The following is a 14098-nucleotide window of genomic DNA, read 5'->3' as shown; positions in this document are numbered from 1 at the left end:
CAAACCTGCGAACCCTGGTCGACAGCAATGGACTTCGACAGCAGCGAAGTCCTGGTGCTTCACTTCGTTCTCCTCAACGGTCCCCGACTCCGGTCAGCAGCCTTTCGAGGGTCTGACTTCCAGGGAGCTTCGGCAAAGGTTAGCGGTGCTCGATGGTCCCTCGGAGCGCGGGAAGAGGGCGCCTTACCAGGTCCTCTCTCAGATCAGTCTTTGACGAGTTCGGCAGCTTTCAGATCAGGTCGAAGCAAATGCAACAGCAAGTCTTCTTCCAGCTGGGCATCGAGGATCAGCAGTTCCAGTTACTCTTCAAGTGTAGATACAGCTTCTGAACAATTTCCAGTGGTGAGAGGTCCTCAGATATACTATTCTGTCTCTCATCCACACTGCTGGCTCACACTCAGCAGCCAATCATACAGAAGGGCATTCATGCAGTCGGTCAGCCAGCCAATCAGGCACACAGTGCATTCAGGCCATCCTCCTCCCTCTCAGACACAACAAGGAATGTGGATTGGGACAAGTACCCATCCATTCAACACTACATACTGCATTCAGGCCAGTTTCGGGCAGGGCTGTCTCAGTCTTTGTCTCTCATACCAGAAACCAGACAGCAACAACAACAAGTGCATATTGGTCACACACTCCATTCACCCAGGTCCCACCCACAGGGTGTACCCGCAACATACAGTCACTGAGAAGGCTCCAGCCAGTCTGGACTGGACTTCACAACAACACCACCACATATGGAACTTCCACCGAACAGCCAGTCTGGCGGAAGGGACAGAGTTAGGGCTTCCCAGGACTTTGGGAAAACAAGGTAACAGGCAATAGAATGCAAGAGGCCACAGGGGCCATCTTGTTTTCTATCAGGAATCAACTGATTCCAATGGCAGGGCCTGGGTATCCCAAAATGGAGGATACTCGGCGCACCTGTCAATTCAGTATGGAGCTGCCACCTGCCCATACCTTGCTCTGTGAGCCACCCACAGGTGTCCAAAAACACACTAGGAGCACAGGGTTGTACCCTCACCCATGGGTGCCATAAGGTATCCCATGGGTCTGTACACCAAACCAAAAACAGGAAGAGCTGCACTACCAGGAGTCCCACATGGACTCCTGGCCAGAAAACAATACAGAACACAAATGAAAAAGGACTACAGAACAAGGACAGGGAGGCCCTGTCCCTCCAATGCATTTCCAGCATCACAGTATATACAACCTCAGACCCAGTACCCATCATACCTGAAGACGAACTCTTGGGTATCACGATAGCCTTAACACAAGCAGAATTACGAAATGAAATTCGACAGGCGATGGATTCTGATGCCTTCCTTGCATGGTAAACTCAAGGAGAACAATATTGCATCAAGGATCAATTGCCCTTCTTTAGAGACCGGCTATATGTACCCAAGAAGGAATTACAACAGCATATTATTTCAGATTTCCATGACTCTCTGATAGGACACCCTGGGATCGCCAAAACCTTAGCTAAAGTGAAACGGAACTTTTGGTGGCCTACCTGGTGAAAGGACATCGTCCAGTATATTCAGTCTTGCGGTGTCTGCGCACAAAATAAATCACAAAAACAAAAACCATCGGGTCTCCTACAACCATTGGACATTCCTCCCGCTCCATGGCACACTCTTTCCCTTGACTTCATCACTGATCTGCCTCCCAGTCAAGGGTTTACCACCATTCTTGTAGTCGTGGACTTATTCTCTAAAATGGCACACTTTATTCCTCTCAAAGGCCTCCCAGACGCATCCACCTTAGCAAAAGTGTTCCTGGAGGACATTGTTAAACTACATGGCTTCCCATCCGTTCTGGTCTCTGATCCAGGCAGCCAGTTTGTATCCAACATTTGGAGAAAATGTTGTGCAATGGCGCATATTGACGTCTGGTTATCTACCAGTCACCATCCCCAAACGGACGGCCAAACCGAGAGGACCAATCAGACCCTCGAGCAGTATTTACGGTGCATGCTGCACCATGAATTAAGAGATTGGAAAGACCTACTTTGGATAGCCGATTATGCGTACAATTCCGTACATTCTAGCACAGGACAAACACCTTTTTACACCCTGTATGGCAGGCATCCATGTACCTCGGAACTCGACCTTCCAGCCAGCTTGGAAATGCCTGCACTAAAGACTCTCCACACAACCATCACTCAGGCTTTCAGAAAGGCAAAGGAACATCTCATTCATGCTAAGGAAAAGCAAAAGCATTTCGCCAACCAACATCGGAAAAAGGCCCCAGACTATCAAGTGGGAGACGAGGCTTGGTTAGCTGCCAAATTTGTACCCATCAAAGGGACCCGGACCTTCCATCCATGATACTTCGGACCCTATACCATCAAGGCAATTATCAACCCAGCAGCCTTGAAATTGGACTTACCACCTAATCTACAAATCCATCCGGTATTTTATGTATCCCTCTTAAAACCAATGCAACCTGGTACACGAATTGAGACACCACCAAAACCCATACTTATCGATGGAGAACCGGAATTCGAAGTCAAAGGCATCTTGGACTCTAAATACTCTAGAGCCAAGTTATATTATCTCGTCGACTGGAAGGGATTTGGACCCCAAGATAGATCCTGGGAGCCCAGTGAGAACATCCACGCACCACGTCTGATCATAAAGTTTCATCGGAACTTCCCAACTAAACCTGGACCAGACAGAAGAAACACCGTGAGAGGGACCTTGGGGGGAGTGCTGTCATGACCCTCAGCCCTGATCCCCACTGGCAAGCTCATTGGCCAGGTGAAATCAGGACTCGGATCTCAAATAAGGCCTGGCATCCACGCCTCAGGCCCTCTTGGGGCCAGTCCTGGCACCTTTGGCGCCAGGCTCATGCACAGTGAAACACGTCGGCTCAGGGAACTACTTTATTTAGGCTTTTATCTAACATGGAGGCATCCACATAGCTTGATTCCTGAGAATCAAGCTATGCGGTATAGTGTCTTGGGTGTGGTGGCCTAGGGACTACTTTACCTGGACTACTTTGCAGAGGCTATTCAAACCACACCCGAACAAGACAACACCATTCGCGTTACTTTGCAGCTAGCAACGTGACGCTCACCGTGACCAACTTACTCACGAGCCTGGGAAATCAGAACCTGCAGAAAGACAAAAGAACATTGTTAGCAGCAGCATCTTACCTCCATCCTTCACTGCTCGCAGCTCCTGGGTAGCTCCATTGGATCTGCGCTTCACCCGGACCAAAGGACCTGAAAAAGGAAGAAAAGGCATCATTAGAGGAGGTATCAGAGACATTTCAACCACAAATTGCTTAAAAGACTTACCTGGCTGATCGCCTTTCGGCCGGCATCGCTCCGGAAACCACACGCGCTTGGGAGCAAAGACATGCTGCGCAAAGCGCTTACTTACCGCATCATGGCGCTTTTTGTGCGCCATTGTTGGCCGGCGAGGCCCAGCTAGCCAGTTCGCCACGCGGACGCTCCGCACACCTAAAGGAGATAAAAGACATTATCAAACAGAGAAAGGCATGCAAGAATAACAACTCATAAACAGCAATAAGACCTACCTGAAAGACATTACTTGGGCCGCTGTCAGTGAAGTAACTGGACTGCACACGAAAGTCAACGCGCCCCTGCCCAGAAAGCAGGACAGAGAGCATGCCAACTTCTACAACAAGGTGAGAAGAGGGCCTAGAGGGGCTGAAGTCACACGGAAGGTGGGGGGGAAAGCTTACCTTGGTTGTCCAGTCCTAAACACAGTCCTCCTGTATTTCCAGGCAGAACTTCCACAAGCATCATCCAGGGAATCATTGAGAGGATACCAGCGACCAACTGGCTGGCTGGCGTCCCCGTGGATATCAGGTAAGCGTAACAGGAGCCTGGGCGAGCTTCAGGGCTGAAGCCCGCCAAAGGCAAACTACACGAAGGACTCAAACCTGATGCAAACAGAGTAAAACCCTAGAAGAAACTAACAAGAAATGGTGAGAAAAGAAGACAGGGGCCATTTTGGGAAAATGGTCACCCTTGTGTGCAGCACTGCAGCTAAGGTATCAGCCTGCAGATACATGTCACTAGGTAGTAAAAAAGAAACCACTGCCACCAGCCATTGAAGTGAGTTAGTGTAACAAAATGTTACATTTTTATTTGTTTGTACTGTGCCGGTAACCCACAGGAATCAGGGCGCCAACATATACACAAGAAGAACACCACCATTTGAAGACAGAACATACATGAAAAGGAAAGGCAGCTACTTTAACAGCTACTTTAACAGAGTTTGACCAAAAATTACATTTAAAGAACAGTGTCTTCAGTGGACCATAAAATATATTTACATTTTTTTCCAAGCAAAGCGTTCTTGGGAGTGAGTTCCACACATGGGCCGCCCTAGTGGAACATACCCAAGATATCTGATTGTTCTTGTATTAGCCGACCTGGGGGCATGGTTGGGGCTATAGAGGAAAGTGCAGGTTTTTAGATCTATTAGCGCTTTTCCATATAAGCACTTGTTGCACTAGTGTGACAGTTTTAAAATGAATACAGGCTGAAATGGGCAGCCAGCGTAGGGATTCCCTCCCCGATATATGTTCTTGCCTAGGAATACTCTTGATAATCCGGACTGCATCATTTTGAAGGATTTGCATGCGGTGGATGCATTTTTGTCTGGCCCCAATGTAAAGAGAGTTGCAGTAGTCGAGACGTGAAAGAATAATGGCTCGACCAATCGAGGCACAGTTTACTCCTGAAATAAAGGGTTTAATGTTTCTAAGAAGTTTTAGGCAGTAGTTTGTTTTTTACTAGGTAACTAGTCTGTGTTTCAGTGCTAAGAGTCATTGAAACCCCCCCCCCCCCCAAAGTCTTCACTTTTTCCGCTACAGCTATGGGACTTTCTTTGATGAGAAATAGTTGACATTCCTTCCCTAACTTTGCTCTTGCCCCTTTGCTACCAAACAATAGTAGTTCATTTTTTGCTCCATTGAGGCAGAGCCAGTTTTCATTCATCCATTGCCCCATCGCCCTATAGATTGAAGTCAGATTCCTAGAGTGTCGTAGTCCCTGCTAATTTCTAAGATCAGCTGGGTATCGTCTGCATAGTAGGAAAATGTGACACCATGTGATTCCAGCAGGCTGCAGAGATTGAAAAGTGTTGGAGATGGACATGCTCCCTGTGGAACTCCCCAAAGAACGGGAGCCGAATGAGATGAAGCACCTTCCCAAACAGACTGATGAGTCTCCCAGATAAAAAGGATTAAATCCAATGTATGGCCTGTGGAGCACAGTTCCCTGTGCTAGGTAGTGTGTCAGCAAGACAATCGTGATCCAGCAGATCAAAAGCTGCGGACAGGTCGAGAAGGACCAAAAAGTCAATTTTTTCCTTGATCCGTCAGCTCTAACATGTTTTCTAAATCCAGGAGAGCCGTTGTCCACCCTCTGCTACTCCCAGGATGCCTGTGTCCCCCCTCCCCATCCTCTGCTACCCCCAGTATGCCTGTGTCCCCCCTCTCCACCCTCTGCTACCCCCAGTATGCCTGTGTCCCCCTTCCCACCCTCTGCTACCCCCAGTATTCCTGTGTCCACCCTCCGCTACCCCCAGTATGCTGTGTCCCCCCTCCTACCCTCTGCTACCCCCAGTATGCCTGTGTCCACCCTCTGCTACTCCCAGCATGCCTGTGTCCACCCTCCGCTACTCCCAGTATGCCTGTGTGCCCCCTCCCCACCCTCCGCTACTCCCAGTATGCTTGAGGTCTCCCTCTGCTACTCCAGTATACATAATGATCCCCCCTACCCTCCTATATGTATACTACCCTCCTCGCCCCTACCCAGTAAGTATATGTAGCTGCCCATAAATTACACGAAGACCTTCAGCACCCCACTGCCCGCAGATTTTAAAACCATCTAATAATATGCACTTGCCTCCCCACATATAGCGGCTGGCCCCATGCTATTCTGTGTTAATCTCCTCCGTGCATACCTGTGTTACATGCCTCCATTGTACTGTTTTGCCTGGCACCACACACTTACTCTTGATTACGACTTTACACATAAGGGTCGCTGCCACCTTGCAACTTATGGCTGACACCCTGTATATGTTCACTATTTTGACCAGGCAATTGCTTGTAGCTACCGCCATATAAGACATGGCAGGCACCATGCTTTCGCCCACCTACTTGACAAAGTAAACTATGTGATGCTACCATAAAAACTGTGTTTGTACCATACAGTCTACCACTATAAACATGCATTTTATGCCATGCACTTTTAAATTTTCACAAAGCAACATCTTTGTATGCCTGCTAATGCACTTATGTAACCAAGTAAGCCGTCTTAACAGCACCACGATGCCCCAGGGCAGTGGACGCTTTACAAATTCAAATAAATAAATAAATGATCCGATCTGAACCCCGATTGCTAGTTATGGAATATATGTGAGTCTGAAGCTGTTTGGTTGCCACCCTTTCTAAGATCTTCATCAAAAAATGTAATTGGTGATGGGCCTTATGTTATTTGCATTCTTAGGATTCAGGCCTACTTTCTTCACCAGAGGGGTGACGGTGACCATCTTAATTTTATCCAGAACGGAGATGTGAACGAAGGATTCGTTTACCAGCCCAGAGAAGAAAGGGGCAAATTCTTTCCCATTGTCCTGGATAAGTTTCACTGGAATTATATTTTCCATACAAGACGTAGGGTGCATTGAGGCCAGAATGGATTCTGTTTCAGGTATAGTTACATGCTTGAAGGCAACGTTTGGTTGTGCCGTCAGCTGTTTATGGACATCTGCCGGCTGGACCTGCTTATTTGAACTATTGCTCAACTCACTTTTGATTTTATTCTGTACAATTTTGAGTTTGTTTACAAATGCCTGTTGGACGTTCTTACAATCTTACTTCTGTCGGATGAAAGTAGTGAATCAATGCCTTGGGTTTCTCTTGAGATTTCAGGATTTCAAAAAGCTTCTTAAAATTGTTCTCAGCTCCTGTAATCTGTTTGTTAAAGAGGTCCCTTTTTGCTGTGACTATTTTGGCTTTATATTTTACTTCCAAAGCCTTCCATGCATCTCTAGTCAGTGCTGATGGAAATTTTAACCATGCATGTTCTGCACTTCATTTCAGTCTTTTCAGGCTTGATAGGTCGTTTGAAAACCATTTGTTCTGATTCACGTTTTCCCACACTACTTTCCTTACTACAGGGGCAACATTATCTAATGTCTTGGTCAAGATATTGTTGTAGGTATCTACCAGTGTCTGTGGGCTGTCTAAGCTGTTATTAGATAACATGATTTCCTGTAGACCGCTCTTGAGGAGGAGGGCTGTCACCTTTTTAAAGTTGCGATTGTACACGGTCATAGTCTGGTTCGGAGAGATTTTTGATGGTTTTTTTAAGCAGATGGTAAACTCCACAATGCCAGGGTCAGACCAGATGCATGGGGTGGCGCTTTTCATGGTTACGTCAAGATTCCTAGAGATCACCCAGTTGAGAATTTTTCCAGAGATGCAGTGGGTTCATTATTTTCCACTTTGCATCCCAGGCCCAGGAGTGCTTCTTCTAATGCGCTGGCTTCTTTAGCTCTAGGATTATGGAGCCATTGATTTAAGTCCCCCCACTGCTAACGTAGAACAGTTTGTGCCATTAATATATTTTATAATTTGTAGTAGGTAGTGAATAAAATGTGTCATGTCTTGCGGGGGTCGGTATACCAGAATCAGATTGATACAACTACACAGGGAGGGGGTGATTTTTAGTTGTAAAACCTTGTAGTCTTTGCACATACTTGTGCTGTCGAAGAAATGAACATGTTTCATGAAGAATGGGTTAAAGGAATTATTAGGTAACCCCCCAGCACTCCACATAAGGTGGTGTGTGCTGGACCCACAAAGTAAAGGTAAGTAAGACAGGGGTCATCTTACTATTCTTGGGAACGGTAGTTCACCCAAGAAAATGTATTCAGACATTAAGAGAAGTCCAAGGGACATCTCAGTGGCACTGCACAAAAGGTGATGTGTGTCACAATGCAAAAGCAGATGCCTATGGAGTTTACCAGACTCCATAAAACAATAAGGAACATAGAAAATCATAGCCAGAAAACACATGGGTGAGTGAGAAAAAGGCAACACTCACTCAGAGGTACAATTTAAAAAGCCCTGAGTCCAGCAAAAGAGCTGGGGGTCTCTAAGGTTAAGGGGAATTGGCACAGAAATGAACATTCTCTCAAACAAATGAAGAAAACAACCTGGTAACTCTAGTTTCAGTGACCGCATGTAATGAGGAAGTAGAACTTGACGGATATAAAGTGTGAACTGAACGTGGAGAAGAGCAGGGAAGAAGGGCATATTGAGGAGTTGCCGAACTGGAAACACAGAGGTAAAGAAGGGAGGCAGTCTAGGGACTCACTCATCTGGCTTCCTGGCGTTAATAAAAACGCCGGTGACGGCAGTCTGGCAAATGGAGCTGCAATCACGGGAGACACGGCCGTTAGTGATCTGGCAGTGCCTGCTCCCCTGATCCCTCCATATCCCTCGGCATCCTTTCCTGATAAGCAGGAAAACACGTCTGACGCTAATAATGCCTTACCCGCTCCCCTGTTCCCTCCAGCTACATATCACTCGGCTTCTGCTTCAAACCAGCAGGAAAACGCTGCCGACGGAATAGAGGCAGTGACCGCTCCCCAGTTCTCTCCGTGAAAATGTCACTCACATTCTCATCTACGCAGCAACACACCGAGAGGGTCAGAAGTACTGGCTTGCTTGGAGGCAGGGGTCCCACACGGTTGTCCGTCTTTGGCGGGAGAGACACCATGGTGAACGTCGTCCAGAAGGGAAGGGGGCGGGGCTTATGGGGCTACTTATAGAAAAACAGACCAAACCATTCATGATTGGCCCAAACCCATCCAGCCCCTATATAATGGAGAGACAAATGGCGGACTGTGTGTGTCTTTCTTGGTCCCTTGCAGAACCGCGGAGGAGAAGAAGAGAGCTAAACCAGAGACGCTCTGGGCATATGAAGATGAGTCGCCACCAGGTCCATCCATATTACGGAAGGAAAACGAAGACTAATCCAGAACTCTGATTTTTTTTTTTTTTTTTTTTTCAATTATCCTGAATAAAGGCTGTTTTTAGTTCTAACATCACTGCCTGTCTGCCTCATCCTTACAAAAGCATTACAACTTAGCTATGCATCTACCATCAATAAACATCCTTTGATAAATCAGGAGGTCCTAATGCACATATTACACAGTATTACCCCACTAAGGGCAGTAACATGCAATGATGTCCTAATTGATGATCAAGTGGAGGGCAGTACAGTAACTACTTTACATATTGTATTTAAGACAAGTGATGGAGTTTGTCATGATGTATGACAAAGATCTATTCAGGTGGGGATATGGTGCATGCAGGTAACCATCCCTAAAATGAAAGAGGACACCCAAGCAAAAGGGGGAAGATATTGAAGTAAACGAAACACAAATAAATGAGAAAACATTAGAGATGAGTGTGTGGGAATGAGTAAGACAAGGGAGGAGGTAGACACAGAGGGATGCTGGCAAAGGGAGGCCAAAAGGTGGCTTACACATCAGTAGATAATGCATGGACCATATGCAAACATTCCTTAAGTACTGAATTTGTATTTGGAGGAATCATCAAAAGATTTGAGGGGGTGTTAGGCAAGATTGTATGCAGTACCCTTTGGGTGCACTACAACAACCCTGACCTCCTGCCAATAGGGACCCAACCTTCGGTAGAAGTCTGAACTACACAGGTTGGTAGAGCGGACGAGCAGCCAGGCTTATCTCAAGAGGGGTGAATGTGAGCAGTAAGTTTGTCACACTGAGTTTTACTCAACAGTTATCCAAGTAAAGACTTATACTCAAGGTTTCTTGATTAAACAATATTTAACAGTCAGTTATGTAAGCCTTCTTCAGAAGGGAGCAAATCATATGTGACATTTAAGTACACTTTAAAACACACTGGCAGTTGATTTAAATCAGTTGATACCCACTGGGGATGACACACAGATGTTTCCTACACCCTCAGGTGACTTAAATTGCTAGGGCACTGTGGACATTGATTTACCACTGGTACATGTAGATCAAGACTGTTCAGTTGTAAAGCTTAGATCTAGAGGAAAAAGAAGAGGTTAAGCACAGCACTCAAACTGGTAAGCACTTTCACAACCCTCCAATGCACAGTACATTAACCCTTTCTTGGGGAAAGGTAACAACAGAGTCAGAGGTAGAAGAGTCTTTCAGGGAACCAGGCAAGCAAATGTTTATTGAGCAAAGTCTAGTGAAGCTGAAGATCTTCTGGTAGGCGAATAAAAGAGCCACAAGCTGTCAGGCTTGTGAAGCAGAGATATGAGAAAATCTGCACAGCAACCAGAGCAGGCCTCCAGTGAGGACAAGCACAGCTACACAACAAGAGGTAAGTCCTCTTAGGTTTACAGTACCTTTTTGAATGAAGAAAGTGGGCTCAGCTGCACGTATGTTCCAGAGTAGGTCTGCAGATCCCTTGTTCCTGGGCTTCAGTCGTGGGACAAGAAGGAGGACGTCTGGATGGTCGGTGCCAGCAATGGGCCAACTTTGAGTCAGTGGCACTTTGAGGTTTCAGATCCTTGCGTCTAAGCATATAGCACCACCGCAGACTCTAGGCTGTCCAGATGGGCTTTCCTCGCATCTGGGGTCCAGCACTCTGTTGAGGTGGTTCAGGCTCGGTCCGTCCAGCTTCTTGAGAGTCCGGAGGATCTTCCTGGAGCTCTTGGCCAACTTTGTTCCTCTCCCTGGATCTTCGGTACCAGCAGCAACTGCAGTGGAATTTCAACCAGCTTCGAGAGGATGTCCAGGTGGCTTACTTTGGAGTTGATTGGTCCCACCAACTCAAGGGGAGAAGTCGTCCTTACAGGGCTTTTCTAGTCGAGACGAAAATTTAGTTTCAGCAGAGCAGCAGGGCTTCAACGGGCTAACCAACGGTCCAGGAGTTGCAGCAGGCGTCTCTTTAAGATCATCTTTGAATTCCTTCATTCCAGTGGTCAACTCTGCCTTCCAAGCCAAATGCCTTGCCTTTTATGCAGGTGTTTCCCATTCATTCCAGCCTGGCTGTCAGTCACCCAGCAGGGTGGCTGTCCTTGCCAGACAGTCAGCCAGCCAATCATCACAGAGTACATTTCTGTCTCCTAGGAGACTAAGCACATGGAGTTTCGGGCACCTCCCTTACTTCCTGCCCCTACCAGACACTCTGGAGCCAGAGGCGGGCTTCACTTGTGAATCCCGCCAAAGACAAAATGAACAAAGAGACCAAACCTGTTTTGGCGCACAAAGTAAAACTCAAGAAGGACCTTTCTACAAAGAAATGGTGAAAAAAGAAGACCAGGGCCATTTTGATGAAATGGGCACCCATGGGTGCTTTCCTAAGGCTGTGATTGCAGCCTGCGGTAAAAACACTCAATGGTAGTCAAAAGTAAACCACTGCCACAAGCCATTAACTGTAGGAAGGGTAAAATAAAAATGTTACAAGAGAAACTAGAAAAGGGGATACTAAGTAACCCCTTCAGCACTCTATAGTAAGATAGGGTGTGCTGGGTCTAGAAAGTTACAATTTGTAAGTAAAGTCAATTTCACTTTACTGCTCTTGGAAACAGTAGTTTCACCAAGGGAAGGTATTTAAAACTTTGGGAAATCTAAGAGACTTCCCTGTGTCACTGCACTGAAGGTGCTGTGTGTCACAATGTAAAAGATGATGCCTATGGAGTTTGTCAGACTCCAAAGTCAAAAAGAACCATTTAAAGAATGAATCACAGAAGAATATACATGAGAGAGAGTGGGGAAAAAGGACTCACTCTCCAGGTAAGAAATTAAAGTCCTTAAGTCCAGCAAAAAGAGCTGGGGGTCTCCAAGGTAGAAGGGATTTAGCACATTTCTGATAAATCTCCCTAACAGGGATACGCAGAAAATATTAATAATTAACATATATGAAGCACCGGATATGCAAAAACATACGATAAACTTGCAGATAGCAAAACAAATGTTGGATAAGGTGGATGAGAATATAATGGTGATTATTGGTGGAGATTTTAACGCCAGCATTCTCACCATATTAGAGAAAAGCAGAGGCGTTGCTAGGGGGGGCTGAGGGGCCTATAGCCCCTGATCTTTTGGTTGTAGCCCCAGATTGAAGCTCCGGGATACAACCAAAATCCTAGCTAGCTCCGAGTCCCGACAGTCCCAACATTGCGTAGCCCCAGATCTTTTCCAGACCTGGCAACACCCCTGGAGGAAAGCGGGACTACTGAAAGATCTACTCCCATTGATTCAAAAAGATGGAGTAAAAAGGGACTCTTCTGGTCTGACCTATTACAATTGCATTGATTTAGAATGCTTAACGGATATTGTATGGAGATAGACAGGGGACATTCATGTATGGGAGAAGTATCTCAACTATGGATTATCTGTTTGTAAACTTTCCTCATCTAGATATGGTTGTTGAAATGGCGATCAGCACAAAGGAAGAAGGAGACCATCTACCTCTGTGTGCCATACTGCAATATGAAAATCACAAGCTAGATGTAATTCAATGCGGTAAATTGGAGGTGAATGGTTGCCTATATCGGATCTCCTGGCATCTGAACAAGGCCAGTACAATTGTGAGTAGAGAACTAAATAAATATATAAGACTTCAAGAAGATACGGTTCCTGAAGAAAATGGGGAAGTCTCGTTAAAGCTTTTGAAGACAATCTAAATATTATTGAAACAAAAGGTGCATCAGCCTAATAGTAAGGGGTTGGTGAAAATACAGAATATAGTTAAACCATTACAATCCAGACAGGAATATGATAAAACAGTGCAGCAAGAAAAAAATATTAGGAAAGGTTCTTCAGGTGCTCATGCACAGTTAAAAAAAGAAAAAAAAGGAATTTGGTTGGAAACCTAACTGTAGCGAAAAAGCTTACGGCGCAGAGGTATATATTTATTTAAGAGGTGGTTACGAGTCCACGAAAAGAAAAAGGGAATTGCGGATGAGAATTGTGAATGTGTTCACTGAAAAAAATGGAAATACATTAACAATAATAGTAAATCGTGTTGATAAATGGTGGCTCAGGTGCAGTTTAGGAAAAGTATATTAGTAAAATGCTAGGACAACAAGTAATTTAACATACAGATGCTGGTGTAAAAGAGAAAAACGTATAGCCGTGTAACATCACCATCAGTCGGTTAGCCGAGATTATCAGGAAATTCAATGTATCGTGCAAAGCGAGCCTGATGGTACATGCAATTCCCTATTAAAAATGGATCCTATGTTATGGTCCAGAGCACTAAAAGTGTTTAAAGCTATAAGTATAACTGCAAGAAAACCATTGTCTTGGTGCGACAGTATCATATTCCGGTCTATAAAAAGGGCAAAAGATAGGAGCCATCCAAATATAGGCTTTTAGCAATGTTGGGAATACCTTCCAATATATTTGCCAAGGTTCTCCTGGATGATTTGACTGAATGGAATGACAGAACTAAGGTCCAACCACTCAATCAAACAGGATTTCGGAAGGAAGCACAATATGCAGCCTACTGACATTAGTCAGCAAGATTGAATATTCATGGTAGGCGAGGACTGCCAACATATATAGATTATAGTGCAGCGTTTGATACTTTAGGGCAAGGCTATGAAAGAAATTGAAAACAAAGAAAGTTCCTAATGGTCTACTCCAGATGATAATGGCTTTATATACAGAAACGGGTGTGAGTTCGCCTGGATAGAGTGTGAAAAGTAAACTGGATATCCACCAAAAGGGGAGTTAAGCAGGGATGCATTCCTTGGCCCTGCTTGTTTACATTTTTCTTGTCAGATCACCAGAAAGCTTAAGATGTTAATGGAACATACCCAGTAAAATACAGTAATATGCATTGCATGACTGGGATATGCAGATGACCTCTTACTGGTAGATTATACGCCACAAGGGTTCCAACTAAAATTGGATAAGTTGGAAGCCTATTCTAATAAAAATGGCCTTCAAATGAATCCAAAAAAAACACAAAAATAATGTTTTTTAACCCGGTTGGAAAGAAACTGAAAAAGCATAAATGGTATATTGAAAAAGAAAAAGAGGTGGGGGTGGTAAAAGAGTATAAATAT

At 45.3% G+C, this 14098-nt stretch overlaps 1 protein-coding gene across 2 annotated transcripts in view; it reads right to left on the bottom strand.

The window, feature by feature from the left end:
- Positions 1-14098, bottom strand: part of LOC138566892 (titin homolog) — a 635448-nt gene that overhangs the window by 112947 nt on the left and 508403 nt on the right. The gene's annotated exons all lie outside the window — the stretch shown is intronic.

The sequence above is a fragment of the Ambystoma mexicanum genome, chromosome 2p, assembly GCF_040938575.1.
Source record: "Ambystoma mexicanum isolate Mex_15411 chromosome 2p, UKY_AmexF1_1, whole genome shotgun sequence".
Lineage (NCBI taxonomy): Eukaryota > Metazoa > Chordata > Amphibia > Caudata > Ambystomatidae > Ambystoma > Ambystoma mexicanum.
Note: the sequence above shows the minus strand (reverse complement) of the source record. Positions and strands in the feature narration are given on the sequence as shown.